Source organism: Ursus arctos, unplaced genomic scaffold (genome assembly GCF_023065955.2).
Source record: "Ursus arctos isolate Adak ecotype North America unplaced genomic scaffold, UrsArc2.0 scaffold_19, whole genome shotgun sequence".
NCBI lineage: Eukaryota > Metazoa > Chordata > Mammalia > Carnivora > Ursidae > Ursus > Ursus arctos.
The window spans coordinates 34241526-34255016 of NW_026622863.1; the positions used below are offsets into that span (position 1 = coordinate 34241526).

Genomic DNA, 13491 nt, shown 5'->3' on the forward strand with positions numbered 1-13491 from the left:
ACTCCTGCCCCGTGGCCCCGCCCCCGTTTCTGGCGCCTTGGCGCGTCCCGGGATCTCCGCTCGTAGCCTCAGGGAGCGCTCGCCTCACGGAGGAACTCGGGGTAAGAACACTGTCGACCAAGGAGGGGTGAGAGCGACTTGACGTGGGGAGGGAAACGTCTAAGGAGGCCTCAGTCGGAGGAGGCCCAAGTTCTGGCCCCTGAGAGCGGCAGGTGGCGAGGGTCGCCGCGCGTCGCCGACCCGGTCGAGCTGGTGGGACTTTTGAGACGCTCGTCGCACCGTCTCGGCTGGACCGCGTCTGTCACGCGTTTCCGTCGCGGACGGCGGGCATCCCCGGCCCCGCACCACGGCCCGCGTAACTGTTCCTCCCACGTTGAGGACACTGAGGCATTTGAGGGCTGCTCCGCTGGCCCGGGAATCGGAGGGAGGGAGGCGGGTGCAGACTGAGGCAGTGCGGGCTCTGGAAATGCGACGGAAAACCGTGCTGGAGTCACCGTTTGCAGCTGTGCGCGTCTCTGACTCTGAATGAGCGTTCTGTGAAACAGCCCGAGACGAACTCGCGGGCACGAGAACGGGCGGCCACCTGTCCCAAAGGACAGCTTCAGTGCTGCGCGGCCCACCCGAACACGAGGTCCACACGAGTCGCGGGAAAGCACCGGCCCTGACGCCGTGCCAGCGGCTGACTGCCCCACGCCGCGTTCTTGGCTCTGGCTGCCTCGCCTGCGTGGTTTTACATACGCCTCCTACATACGCCTTCTTACAGCTCGGGACACCATGGTGTTGTTATCGTGTCCTTAGGGACCCTGAGACCTCGGGAGGGAGGTTAAGGCACTTACCACTTTCGCACAGCTAGTAAGTGTGAGAGCCCAGAGTCAGAAAACTTGGTGGAAAAAAAAACAAGACAAAACTGTGGCCGTGCCCTAGCAGATTTTCTCAGTGGAGTCCATACATAAAGTCATTATGATATGGTAAGTGGTTATAGAAGCTTATTCATAACTGAGTGTGAGACACTGGGCTACATGCATAAAGACAGGCGACCTCCCTTTCCTGCAGCGGACCTTAATGGTGAGTGCCATGGAAGAAAAAATGATGATGTGATACAGTGACTTGTGGGGTAACTTTGGGTACGGTGGTCCAGGATGGCTTTTGTCAGATGATAGTGCTAACTAAGGCTTAAAAGTTGAGAAAAACCTATTCTACGAAGAGTTGGAGATAGGGTGTTCTAAGACGAGGGGATAGCAACTGAAAGGTCCTGAAATGAGAACAAGACGAGAGTTGTCATAATTTTCCTAGTGGGAACAATAGAGGTAATCATGTTATGGGTTGAATTGTGTTCCTCCGAAATTCGTCAGAGTTTTGTCTTGGAATGTGACTGTATTTGGAGATAGGGCCATTGAAGAAGTGATTAAGTTAAAACAAGGCCCTTTGGGGGTAGGTCCTAATCCAGTCTGACTGGTGTCTCTATAAGAAGAAGAAATTTGGGCACAGAAAGAGACCCCAGGGTTGCACGCATCCAGAGGGAACACTATGTGACAACATAAGAAGATGGCCATCTGCACACAAGGAGAGCGACCTCAGAAGAAATCAGTTCTGCTGACACCCTGATCTTGAACTTAGAGCCTTCAGAATTGTGAAAATAAAGTTTTGTTTAAGCCATCCTGTTCGTACTGTTTCTTTATGGTAGCCTCACCAAATTAATACACCACATAATTAGCGATAGATAACAATTGTAATAAAAAGAACCCTGTAAGAAAAGTATGGGGTTTATGAGGGCACAGCAAAGGCACCTAAACCTTTCTGGCCTGGAGAATGGAGGGACTCTTAAAGGCGTGACATTGTAGTTGAGATCTGAAAGGGAACCATTTAGCCTGGAGACTAGGCTTCCAATCAGTCTTAGTTTTGTGCTACCATTACCCCCATGCATCCATGGGACACATTTGTAGGAGTTCTGACGATACTAACTCCATCTTTGTCCCTTCATCTTCCTTAGTTCATGTTACCTTAGTCACCTGTCTTGGGGTTCTATGTTCCAGCCCCCTTGGAGATGAATATACATACCTTAGAAATGCCCACAAAGGCTGGGATGAGGAGAGGCTTGTTTTGGCCTCCCATGAATTTGTTAGAGATGATGGTTTCTCCCCTTCTTGACACAGGTGGTGCCATTGGATCTAACTAAAGGTTAGCTGTCAGGTTTGTGCAAGCCCTTTGAGGTGCGTTTGAACCCTTTGATCTCAGTACAATGCCCCTCTGCATGTCTCTTCCCTTTATAAAATCTGTAGGTTAAGGTCTGCATTTTTCAGAGAATAACTGCAGCTGCTGTGGATTGTTCACTACCCAATCACCCTTGTCAGTAAGTCACCCTGAATAAAACTAAACTGTGTGGAGTGACCTGCTTTGTTTTCCAGTCTCAAAGTGCCTTGTCAATTTGGAGGACACTCTTCTAACATTTCAACCTGCAAAACTGAAATTCTGTACCCATTAAACAATAATTCCCCATTTCCTCCTCTTCTGTCACTACCGTTCTATTTTTTATCTCTGAATTTTGAAAGAAGTTCTGGGGGACCAGAGGTGAAGAGGTGACCCAGTCTGCTATCTGCATCTAGGAAACAGTGCCTGCCGTGAACTAGATCTTGAAGGATGAGCACATGTCTTGACAACAAGAGGAAGACAATTCCTGGCAGAAATAAGAGCATATGTACATCAGCTAGGGATACTAGGAGCTCTACACCTTCCCTAAGGACCTCTGTTCTTACCAGTCTACTTGCGCACTGGACTCCGATTCATTTTCATGAAACATTGGCTTCAACTTGTCACTCTCCAGCTCCAAAATTTATAATAACTTCTTGTCTGAGGGATAAAGGTAAAATTCTCAACCTGACACTCAAATTTCTACATTTTCATTTGACAATAAAAATACTTACAATTAAAACTAGTCACCGAAGTCTTTTCCCACCCATCAAAATGTAAGAAATGAGAAGTGACTTAAGAGTAATAATGTAATTTTAACTTTGAATTAAACCATCTGACTGGAAAGATAACTCCTTGATTGCTCTGTTCTACTAAATTATAGAATACAGAGGCTAAGTCTCACACTCAATGTGTTGATTTAATTACAAAGCCAAGGAAATGTCATTTGGGGGGAAGAGAGAACTTCTGTAGGTCTTTACACAATTCTGAATCCGTTCATAATGGAATTTGTTGGAAGTGTGGAAACTTACCAGTTCTTCCAGTTACTAGGTACATCAAGAAAAGTTCCCCTGAGTCTCTTCACTCTTGTAGCAAATCTTATCTAAGGCTGTGCAGCCCAATACCGTAAGCCTAGTCATATACAGCTACTGAGGAACTGAATGTTTATTTTAGTTAAATTTAAAAACTAGCAGTGTAAAATATTTTCTCATACACATTTTAGTTTTGGAAGGACTGCATTTCACTTTAACCTTTGAAAATTTGTCCAAGTTGAGGTGAGCTATACGTGTAAAATACATGGTACATTTCAAAGACTTGGAACAACAAAAAGCAAAATATCTCAGTGTTTTTTCATATCGATGACGTGTTGGAATAATGGTTCAGATGTTTTGGTTTAAATAAAATATAACATTAAATTAATTTCATCTTTTTTAATGAGGCTGTGATAAAATTTAAAATTACATGGCTCATATTTCTTCCTATTTTTATTTTTTTGCAACTGTCAAAAATTGATAATGGCTTCTTAAATGGGGACTTATTAGAAGAATACTGGGTAGTTTCTAGAAGTAATAGTGGTCTGAGAACAAGGCCAAGTTAAAAAGTCAGAAACGAGGGCAGCCCAAGGATCTCGGAAGCAGGAATTAACTTAGCGCCACTGCAACAATGACAAACACGAACTGATTTCTCTGCTCTTAGGACACTCAAGCTTTCAAAGTCTAAGACAGAGTCAAGACCTGATTACAGTTACTGTAGGACTATACAAAATGGGGGAGGGTAATTCTTTAGAGAGAAACTGGGTGCTGTAACCTAGAGAAGAGAGAATGTTTGTAATAGCCAAAACAGCAATGTCAAGTACAAATACCCATTTGAGGCAAGAAGGAAGAGAGTTCTGTTGACATAGCCCTGAAGGACAAATAATTGGTAGAGCCTCAAGTTGGGAAACTCACATCCAATATCAAATCTACCCTTCCTCTTACTGCTCACCTGGTTCTTTTGATAAGCTAGTATTTATCGGCTGCCTTTTATATGCAAATTGTGACTAGGTCAACCCACCAAAAAATTCTAATTAGTATAATGCTCTTAGATTTAGTTACTTACCAAGTCCTTTTACCAATTACTTGTTTGTGGATATCTTGGTTAAGTTAGAACTCAGTACTGAATGTTGCTTTACAGGACATCCACGTAAATAGTTCCTAAACATTGGTTAGATGTGGTTATGACAGAATTATCAGGAAAAATTAAAACACTTAAAAACCAAAAATCATTCCTTATTCCTGGATGATTCTGATGATGAGTCAGGATTTGGAAACTGCTGAGTTAGATGAATCTCCTAATTGTGTATACCAAATTGCAACAACTCAGTCAGAATTCAGGTTTGTGAACTTTCCATTTAACTTCTTTATTAGCCCCTATTCATCCTTTCTTTTCCATTGTCATAAGCCTATCCCTGAATTTAATGGCTAAGTCTTACTACTTTATGATTGTATGATAGCCATAGACTCCTATTTTTTATACCCCCTGTCTTTTTTATTCTTTAACAAATATTTTTGAGCATCTGTTTTTGTTCCTGGCCCTTTGATAGGTGCTAGGGAAACTACGCCTCCCCTTAGGACATGCCATAGACAAGACATAGGTCCTAAAATATGAGTTATGGCAGGGAACCTAATCTGGATTTGAGGAGTTTGGAGAGACTTCCTTGGGGAAGTGACTAAGCTGAGACCAGAAGGGAAAGGGCTGAGAGGAGTGAAAGGAGTGTTTCAGTGAGGTGGAAAGGGGTTTGAATGATGCCTATGGTATAAGTGACAAGTCTGGAGAGGCAGGCTAGGGCCAGATCTCTAAAGGCCATATGTTAAGTCGGTAGGATTTTCAAAGACACTGTGAAGCTATTGAATTGTTTTAAGGAGGAGAAAGACACTTTAAAATTGTACGATGGAATTATGTCATTCTTGAGATCACCGGCTGAAAGTGAAGGAGGGAAATGGAGAAAGGAAAAACAAAAGTCTTCTCAAATTCTTCTAGATTACTCTTACTAATTTATCTTTTAGACTAATTTCTTTTTTAAACTAGTTAATCCTATTATGAGATAAAATCCAGGCTGATGGTCAAGGCTTCCTATACCTGTCCTCTAGGCTTACCTCCTAGCCTTGTCCTGTATACCTCTATTTAGTGTCCTCTAGCTAAACTGATCTAAATAGTGTGCCTCTAAACATTCCACATTTACCTGCCTTGTAAATATTCTTACTGCCTTCTATTTCTGGAATGATGCCTGGCATGATGTCTTTCAACTTTTCAAATCCTGCCCATCTTTCAGAACCCAATTCAGATTTCGCCTTCCTCTTACATCAACTGAAAATGATCATTTCCTTTTTCATTCCAAATGCCAATAGGGCTGTTTTATAGTTTCAGTGTTTAGTTATACACTACCTTTTATTGTTACCTAACATGACTGCAGGTGCAGGAAGACGGTTCTGAGTTTTATAGTTATCTGAATCTTTCACAGCTTCAAGCAGTTAATATACTTAATAAATACTTATTGAGTGGATAAGTGAACTCTTTAAAATGAATGAGACAGCATCTTTTAAAATTATTCACATTCTTTAATAACATGTAAGCCCCAGAATACCTAACCAATTCTATCTAGCTGAATTGACATTTAAATTTTTTTTATTTTACAAAACAAACAAAAAAAGTGAAAGGCCAAAGATGTGGTAATGAAACCAGCTTATTTTCCTGTACTAATTCTGTTCAAAATATTCTGTTCAGTTAAAAGATGTATCTTTGGACTTTCCGTGGAAGTTTCCAAAGAAGCCAGTTGCCTTGGGGATTATGAAAAGGAAAAAAATTAAAAATATGACCAATTTGTACAAATGAAGCCACCATGTCCAAACCTGAAAGACCTTTTTGAAGGATGGAGGAAGTCCTCAGAAAGAAAAAGAATGTGGAAATAAAGTATTAGGGGAACATGTATGATTGTGGAAGGGAAGCCATAGCTAAGATGGAAGTTTATTTTCCCCAAGGGGAAATTATGTGTTTACTAATAATATGGAGGAACAAAAGGAAGATCTTAAAGCAGAGAGCTGTAGAGACTAAACAGTCTTTTTTTTTTTTTTTTTTTTTTTTAACCCATGGCAAGTTCTTTTTACTCATAAAAAAGGAGAGAACAGGTTATAGAAGTCAAAGCCAGTAGTTGAAAAGGAGGCTGTTGGGAATTTGAACTAAACCATTTGTGCTAGGAAAAACAAAACAAAAAACCCAACCCAACAGCCCTCTTTAAATAAACTTTATATTTTTTGAATTGTTTTAAGAAAGATATGTGTTTTTGATAGTAAAAAGGCACTACAAGGTGTTATAATCTCTTTCCTTTGTTGGACATGCCTGCGCTGTTTAGTTTTTCTCCATTTCACCAGAAGATTTGGCCATGACCTACAAGCACCATTGGGTGGCAGCCTAAATTTGCAACCCCTTAAGAAGTGAATTCATCCTTGGCATTGGGTTCTGTGAATTTCACCTTACAAATGACAACTTTGCACAGATGTTTTTAAATGAAGTGTTGAGTAAAATTTTCCTCTTCTTTCTGACAAGAATGTGTGTCAGACAGAGAGCAAGAGAATACAACAAAGCTAAGAAAATACCTAGTGACCAGATGTCTGGAAGAAAATCCTCTCTTCTATTAAGCCATTTTGCTCCTGCACATCTACTCTCAACAGCTCAAGAGCTATGGAACCCTCTTAACTCTGTGAGGATCAAATGAGATAACATGTGAAAACACCTTACCAAATGTACAAAGCTGTGTAGATGTGAAGGATGATTATTATATCATGAATCCAGGTTGCTTTTCTAGCACTTTTATTGGCATAGTTGTTTTTTAAATGGAGTAGCCTATATGAATTAGCAAACTCAAACCCAAATCTATAAAAAATATTGCACATCTTTAAAGTTCACTTAAACCTGAATCTAAGATCTCCTCATACTTCTGGGCTGGCAGGAATTAATTAAATATTTATTAGTGCTCTCTTGGCCCAAACATTGTGCAAAGGCTCAAGGTCTTAAATGCTGCAGAAGCATAGGTAAAAATTCCTCTGGTCACTGATCATTAGATCTCACTGGATAATATGGAGATGGCCATTGTTCAGCCAGCTTGGTCCTTTTAGATTCTGCTCCTCCACTGTTTATAGTCCATGCTTGGTGTTCAAATATCTTTGAAAGGACTGGGGGTCAAATGTCAACCTCTCTGGGTGCACCTCATAGATCCTTCTTCGCTTTTCCAGATTCTGGGTCTCACTGGGCCTTCTGAATCCTGACCTCTTTCCAATATTGGCAAAACTTTAACTCTTCCCTTTGTTGTCCTAGAAGGTACTCTGGCTATCCCATCTGTCTCCAGGATATATATATATACCTCTTTAGTCAGTGTAGGCTTTGACAAAAAAAGGAAGAGCTGTAGAAAACACGCAACTAGTAATAGGCTCTGTGCCCTATAGACAGTAAGGGTTTGGTCGCCTTCTTGGAACTATTGAGGTGTGCAAGAGCAAAACAGAAACTAAAATCTCAAAAGTTGTTCTGCCCCTCTGGCTTTCTATCAGCTTCAGCAGGGCAGAATTTTGGTGAGTGCATTCTGGATCAAATGTGTTCTGTCTGGGTGAACAGAGCACACATTATCTTCTTGATTTCTTGATTCTACATAGACTAGAGAACTGTTTTCCTTTTTTCATCCAGCTGCAGTAATTCCAATATAACAGAAAAAGGAAAACTCTTCCTCATTAACTCTAAAAAGCAACAATTATAATAGTTTATAATTTACATTTGTTGATAAATACCTCATATAACATCAGTGAATATTGCTTCTCTGGGTTGGTTATTATATTTGGATTTTTATAGTAACATTCAAACTACAAGGAAGCTAAGTTGCTTTCATTTTTGCTGCTTAGGGGATGGGCATTAGGAATGATTAATTTTGTTGATTAATCTAATCAGAAATTAATTGCTATGGGGCACCTGGGTGGCTCAGTCAGTTAAACCTCTGACTCTTGATTTTGGCTGAGGTCATGATTTCAGGGTATGAGATCAAGTCCTGCGAGGGGCTCTGACCTCAGTGGGGAGTCTTCTTGAAATTCTCTCCCTTCCTTCCTCTCCCCCCTACCGTGCTCTCTCTCTCACTCTCGTGATGAGAGATAAATAAGTAAATCTTAAAAAAAAAAAAAAGAAAGAAAGAAAAGAAAGAAATTGGGGCACCTGGGTGGCTCAGTCATGATCTCAGGGTTGTGAGATTGAGCCCCACGTTGGACTCTGAGCTCAGCACGGAGTCTGCCTGTCCTTCCCTTTGCTCCTGCCCCCCCACCAGTCTCTCTCTCTGGAATAAATGAATAAAAATTTTAAAAAACTAAATGCTGTAAATTGATTATATAGCTTTTTGACATTCAGTAGATAATTTTTAAGGATAGAAAATAATTAAAAATTTTTTATTACTGAAAACTTCAAAAATATTCAAAAGTACAAAGAAGAGAAGAGTCTAACATTAATATACTCACCGACCAACTTTATTATCAACTCATGGCCAATCTTGTTTTATTTATGTTCCCCAAATTTCCTTCTCTCCATTCTTCTTCCAATTATTTTGAAGCAAATCCTAGGCATTATATAATTTATCTGTAAAATTTTTGTAGGTATCTCTAAATGGTAAGGACTTAAAAAAATGCAACATAATCAAAATGTCACACAAGTTAAACAATGATGAAAGAACACTTTATTTTATTTTCATCATTTATCTTATTCGTTTTCTTAAAATTTAATATTAAATTTATGTCAACAGTATAAATCTAAACATGTTAACATATCCTGAAGGGTATCTAAGATACGTTGTCAAGTGAAAGAGAAAGTCATAGAATAATTTTTATAACATGGCTCAATATGTATTTTTTTAAAGATTGTATTTATTTATTTGACACAGAGAGAGACAGCCAGTGAGAGAGGGAACACAAGCAGGGGGAGTGGGAGAGGAAGAAGCAGGTTCCCAGCAGAGGCACCCGATGTGGGGCTCGATCCCTGAACTCCGGGATCATGCCCTGAGCCAAAGGCAGACGCTTAACGACTGAGCCACCCAGGCGCCCCTCAATTTGTATTTTAAAAATTATGAATAACTCTATCTATTTTTGTTTAAACATGTAAAAGGGTTAGAAACATACCTCAAACCAAGAACTGTTGTTACTTTTTAAAGTAAGAATAATCAGAGTTGGTATTGGGGATGGAAAAGGACTCTCACTTCTAACCTATTCTTCAGTAGTTTTTATTTTTTTTAAAGATGCATATTACTTTTGAAACTAAATTTTCAAGAAAGAATTTATGAAAGGAAGAACTTAAAAATAAATTATGTCAATATGTAAAATGAGAGACTTTCTTAGGTCAGAATGTGCTGTCCAGATACTGTCTCTCAGTTGAATAATCTTACTCCTGGGTTAATAAGAGTGGTAGTTAGCATGTATAGTGTGCCTGGCTATGTGCCGGTCACTTTTAACAGGTGCTTCCAATCTGATACTTCTCACCATAACTCTTTGAGGTGAGTATTCCCATTTCACAGATAAAGAAATGCAATGTAGAACAATTAAATAACTTGCCAGAAGTTTGGAAGAGGCTGAACAGGCTTGGAACTGAGGTCCAGGGATTCCTTGCCCACACTTTAATCACTTTAGTGAACTTCCACTTCCCTTGGTTCTGAAATTCTCACTGTTACAGAATGAATTTTGTTTTTTCAGTTTGTAGTGATTTGACTGGTTTGTTTTTTAATTTCCATATTGGCCTCAACAACTCTATTTTACTATAAACTCAATGGCTCAGGCAAGACAGAAAGGTATTTCCTTTCATTTCCCCCCTCATCCATAGAGTCTGACTGGCCCGAAGGACTAAGGGGAGAAAGAATCCAAAAAGAACTTCATGCTTTCCTGATTCGAGATACATTTAAATAACAGGCAGATGGTTCTTGTCATCAGTCGCTTTCTGTGCAGTTCTCCAGCTGCCTAACCTTTCTTTCTTGGTGGAAAAATGTCATAAAGCTCTTCTTAATTTATCTATTCCATAAACATAGGGCAAAGAGACTACAAGTGTATAAGAACAGAAGTGCCCAACACTTTTATTTGCAATATACTCCAAATCATAGATGTAAACAAGCTGTAACTATCCTTTTAAAAAAGTTATGGATTAGTTCTTGCATACTGTAGTAGCAAATTTATTTTTCACAACTTGACCTTAGCACCAACAATGCGTTGGGCTTGTTTTTGGTCATTTTTTTTGTTGTTGTTAGGAATAACACATTTATTACTTAAAAAGAATGCAATAAGAAAGCAAATTTGTCTGCAAAACAATATACCTCCATACATGCAAACACTATGATACATAAATTCTTTTTGTATTCACATTATTTTATCCCTTATCTATTGGAGACAATTGAGAAATTACTGTGTGCCCAAAAGAAAAGTCTTTAACTCAGAGAAATTTGATCCTTACAAAATTCTCCTGAAATTATTCAAGTGATTATTTAAGAAGATGAGTAGTTTGAATTTTTCTATCCTTTGCGCACCTTTGCTCTACCATCCCATCAAGGATCATAGGACCTCCACAGACTAGGCTGAGAAAATGCCACTGACAAGACAGGCTTCCAGAACTTAGACCACTTGATGTCCCTCTTTACACACAGTGAAAAAGTGCAGCAAGTAGGAACTTCACTGACCACAGGAAGATACTGTCCAATCCCACTCATATTATTAAAATAAGATTCCGGACTTTAATCACTTAGATTTAAAATTTTGCCCTTCGGACAAGCTGAATGGTAGGTCACTTTAGTAGATAGTTCACACTCTTTAGAGAAATAAATTTAATATTGATTCTTCTGCAAATGTATAGCTCTACTCTGTGTCTGTCTAGATTCTCCAAAGAGGATATTGAGGACTCTCATAAATACTCATAATTATGTTTGGTGAGATGGTTTAAAATAATTCAATTCTAACTCTTTTAGGAGGCTTAGACAGAGTAGAGATTTTTTGCTCTGAAGGGGGGAAAAATTTTCTACTGCCTAATGTCCAAAAATATTGTAGCATACTTTGGGAGATCTTTAGTTAATTTAGAAGCCATATTGTAGCTAACCCTGCTCTGTAGCCTGCCTTCTAAGTAGGTTTCACGCCAGTGTCTGGGGCAATTAATGAATTTAGTCTAATAAACTGCAATCTTATTCCTCCAAGGAGTTATATTTTTCCTGTGGCTTATATACCATTGTTGGCTTTTTAGTTGCTTCTTTCTCTGGATCATCTTGTAGTTGTTAGTAGAGTGTCCAGATATGGGTGTTTGGTCGTGTATGAGAAGTATAACTTTAATATACATTTTTTGGCAGAGGAGGATGTCTGTAAGGTCAAGGCTTTCTTGACATTTTAAGTGTTAGATTTGGAAAATTTCTACCCAACTTTCTGTTTAACTCATTAGGAAACTAGCTCTGACAAGGTCAAGCAATTAGTGGCAATTCCAGGACTAGAGAGGTTGTAATGCACTACGGTTAAGTGCTTTGGTTCTGACGTCCCATGGTCTGGATTTGAATCCTGCTCCTGCCACTTATGAGCTATATGACCTTGTGCAATTTATATCACCTCCCTGTGCCTCAGTTTCCACATCTGAAAATGGATGATCATAATATGTAGTTTATAGGGTTATTATGAGGATTAAATAAATGAATTATGAATTAAACACTTGGTGCCTGGTATATAATGAGTACTGAATAAATGCTATTAGAATTAGAACTCATGTCTCCTACCTCTCAGTTGATCGCTTTATAGTTGCACAACATTGTTTCTCCTGATATCCCTTAAAGATATTAAAATATTTTAATAGTGTTATTTCTTATTAAATATTTCAGTTGATTAAATATTTCAGAAAAGAAAGCATATTTAACAAATGTCATCTTGACCATTTTTTTCCATGTGAGAGATGAACAGGTAATAAATGAAGAATTTGGAATGAAATGAAAAATTAAATGATGTATGTCTGAGTATATTCAGGTATCACATTATATAATAAATTACTTTTTAATACAGCCATGATTCCTAATTTGCATAAACAATTGGGCACTTTAGTGGCTTGTTAGATAAATTGGGCCCAACTAACCAATACAAATGTATTACAAATGCATATCTGGAATGTGAAACTGTTACTGGAAACTCATTGGAACTGAAATTTCCAGTAAAGGGAACCCTTGATTTTTCAATAAAAGAGGAAATATCTATTCTGGGTTCATGTAGATGATATGGATTTAGCAATGATTTGTTCTTTGATTATAATCACTTAGTGCCTTTTAAAGAGAGATTCATGTCTTTGTAGCTCTCTGTGAAGACATAATGTTATAGCAACAATGGCTAATCTTATATGCTTGATACTGTCTACCAGTTAGACCGTTAGTGCCACTTCTAAGCATTGAGATGTGTGCAGTGAGTTGAGCTCTATTTCTATTCTTATTAGGTACATGTGGCAGACACTCTGGGCTTCTTGCTCCCCTGTCATTCTCACTAGCCTTATTTTTTGCTAGTAGAATCCTAATTTTTCTCAGGTGGCCATGTGCTTTAAGGGAAGTTGGGATTTCCCTTAGCCTTGAGGGGAAGTGCATCTTAAGTAATCCAAATAGACATTCTGATTCTAATTATTACCCTTCCAGTGATTGCTCTAGACATGGGTATGTGACATAATTTTGGCCAGTGAGAACTGAGAGAGAGTTTTTGAGGAGGAAGGTGCTTCCATGTAAAATTTATGTGTATAAGGAAACACTTGTGTCTCTGATTGTTGTCATCTTTATATGTTGCCTGGAATTGCAGAAGCCAATCTTAGCACCTTGAAGAGGTGCTAGCCTCAGGGGAGAAGCCAACATGCTTATATTTGCAGATAGACAGATGTGAGGGATCTGGGTCCTTCTTGATGTCTGTGAATTACCAGGTGAACTCACCCTGAAGCTACTCTACCTCTGGACCTCTTATTTTCTAATATAATAAAAGACATTATTTAAGCCAATTTTACTCAGCTTTCTTTTTTCAATAGAAACATGCTAATTGATGCAATGTAAAATCATCTAATTATAATTCTGGTCTCTTTGTATTCTTCGATTGTAGTTGCCAAAATGAGCTCAAGTCTGAAAATTGCTCAGTAGGACCAGACATGGGCCTCCTCGTGTGGTTTCATTTGCTGATGACCACTCTCTTGATAAATGTAAGTATTTAAACTTCTCTTAACCAGTGACATTTCTTTATACCTTGAGTTAGTGTTTTAGGTACAATCGTATAAATA

The 13491-nt window shown here is 38.9% G+C and overlaps 1 long non-coding RNA gene across 1 annotated transcript in view; it reads left to right on the forward strand.

Moving 5' to 3' along the window:
• Positions 1-11: 11 nt before the first annotated feature.
• LOC113252541 (uncharacterized) overlaps positions 12-13491 on the forward strand; it is a 190131-nt gene continuing 176651 nt past the window's right edge. The window contains exons 1-2 of the long non-coding RNA XR_006409048.3: positions 12-101; positions 13317-13413. This is a non-coding gene — a long non-coding RNA (uncharacterized LOC113252541). The remainder of the gene's footprint in view (positions 102-13316; positions 13414-13491) is intronic.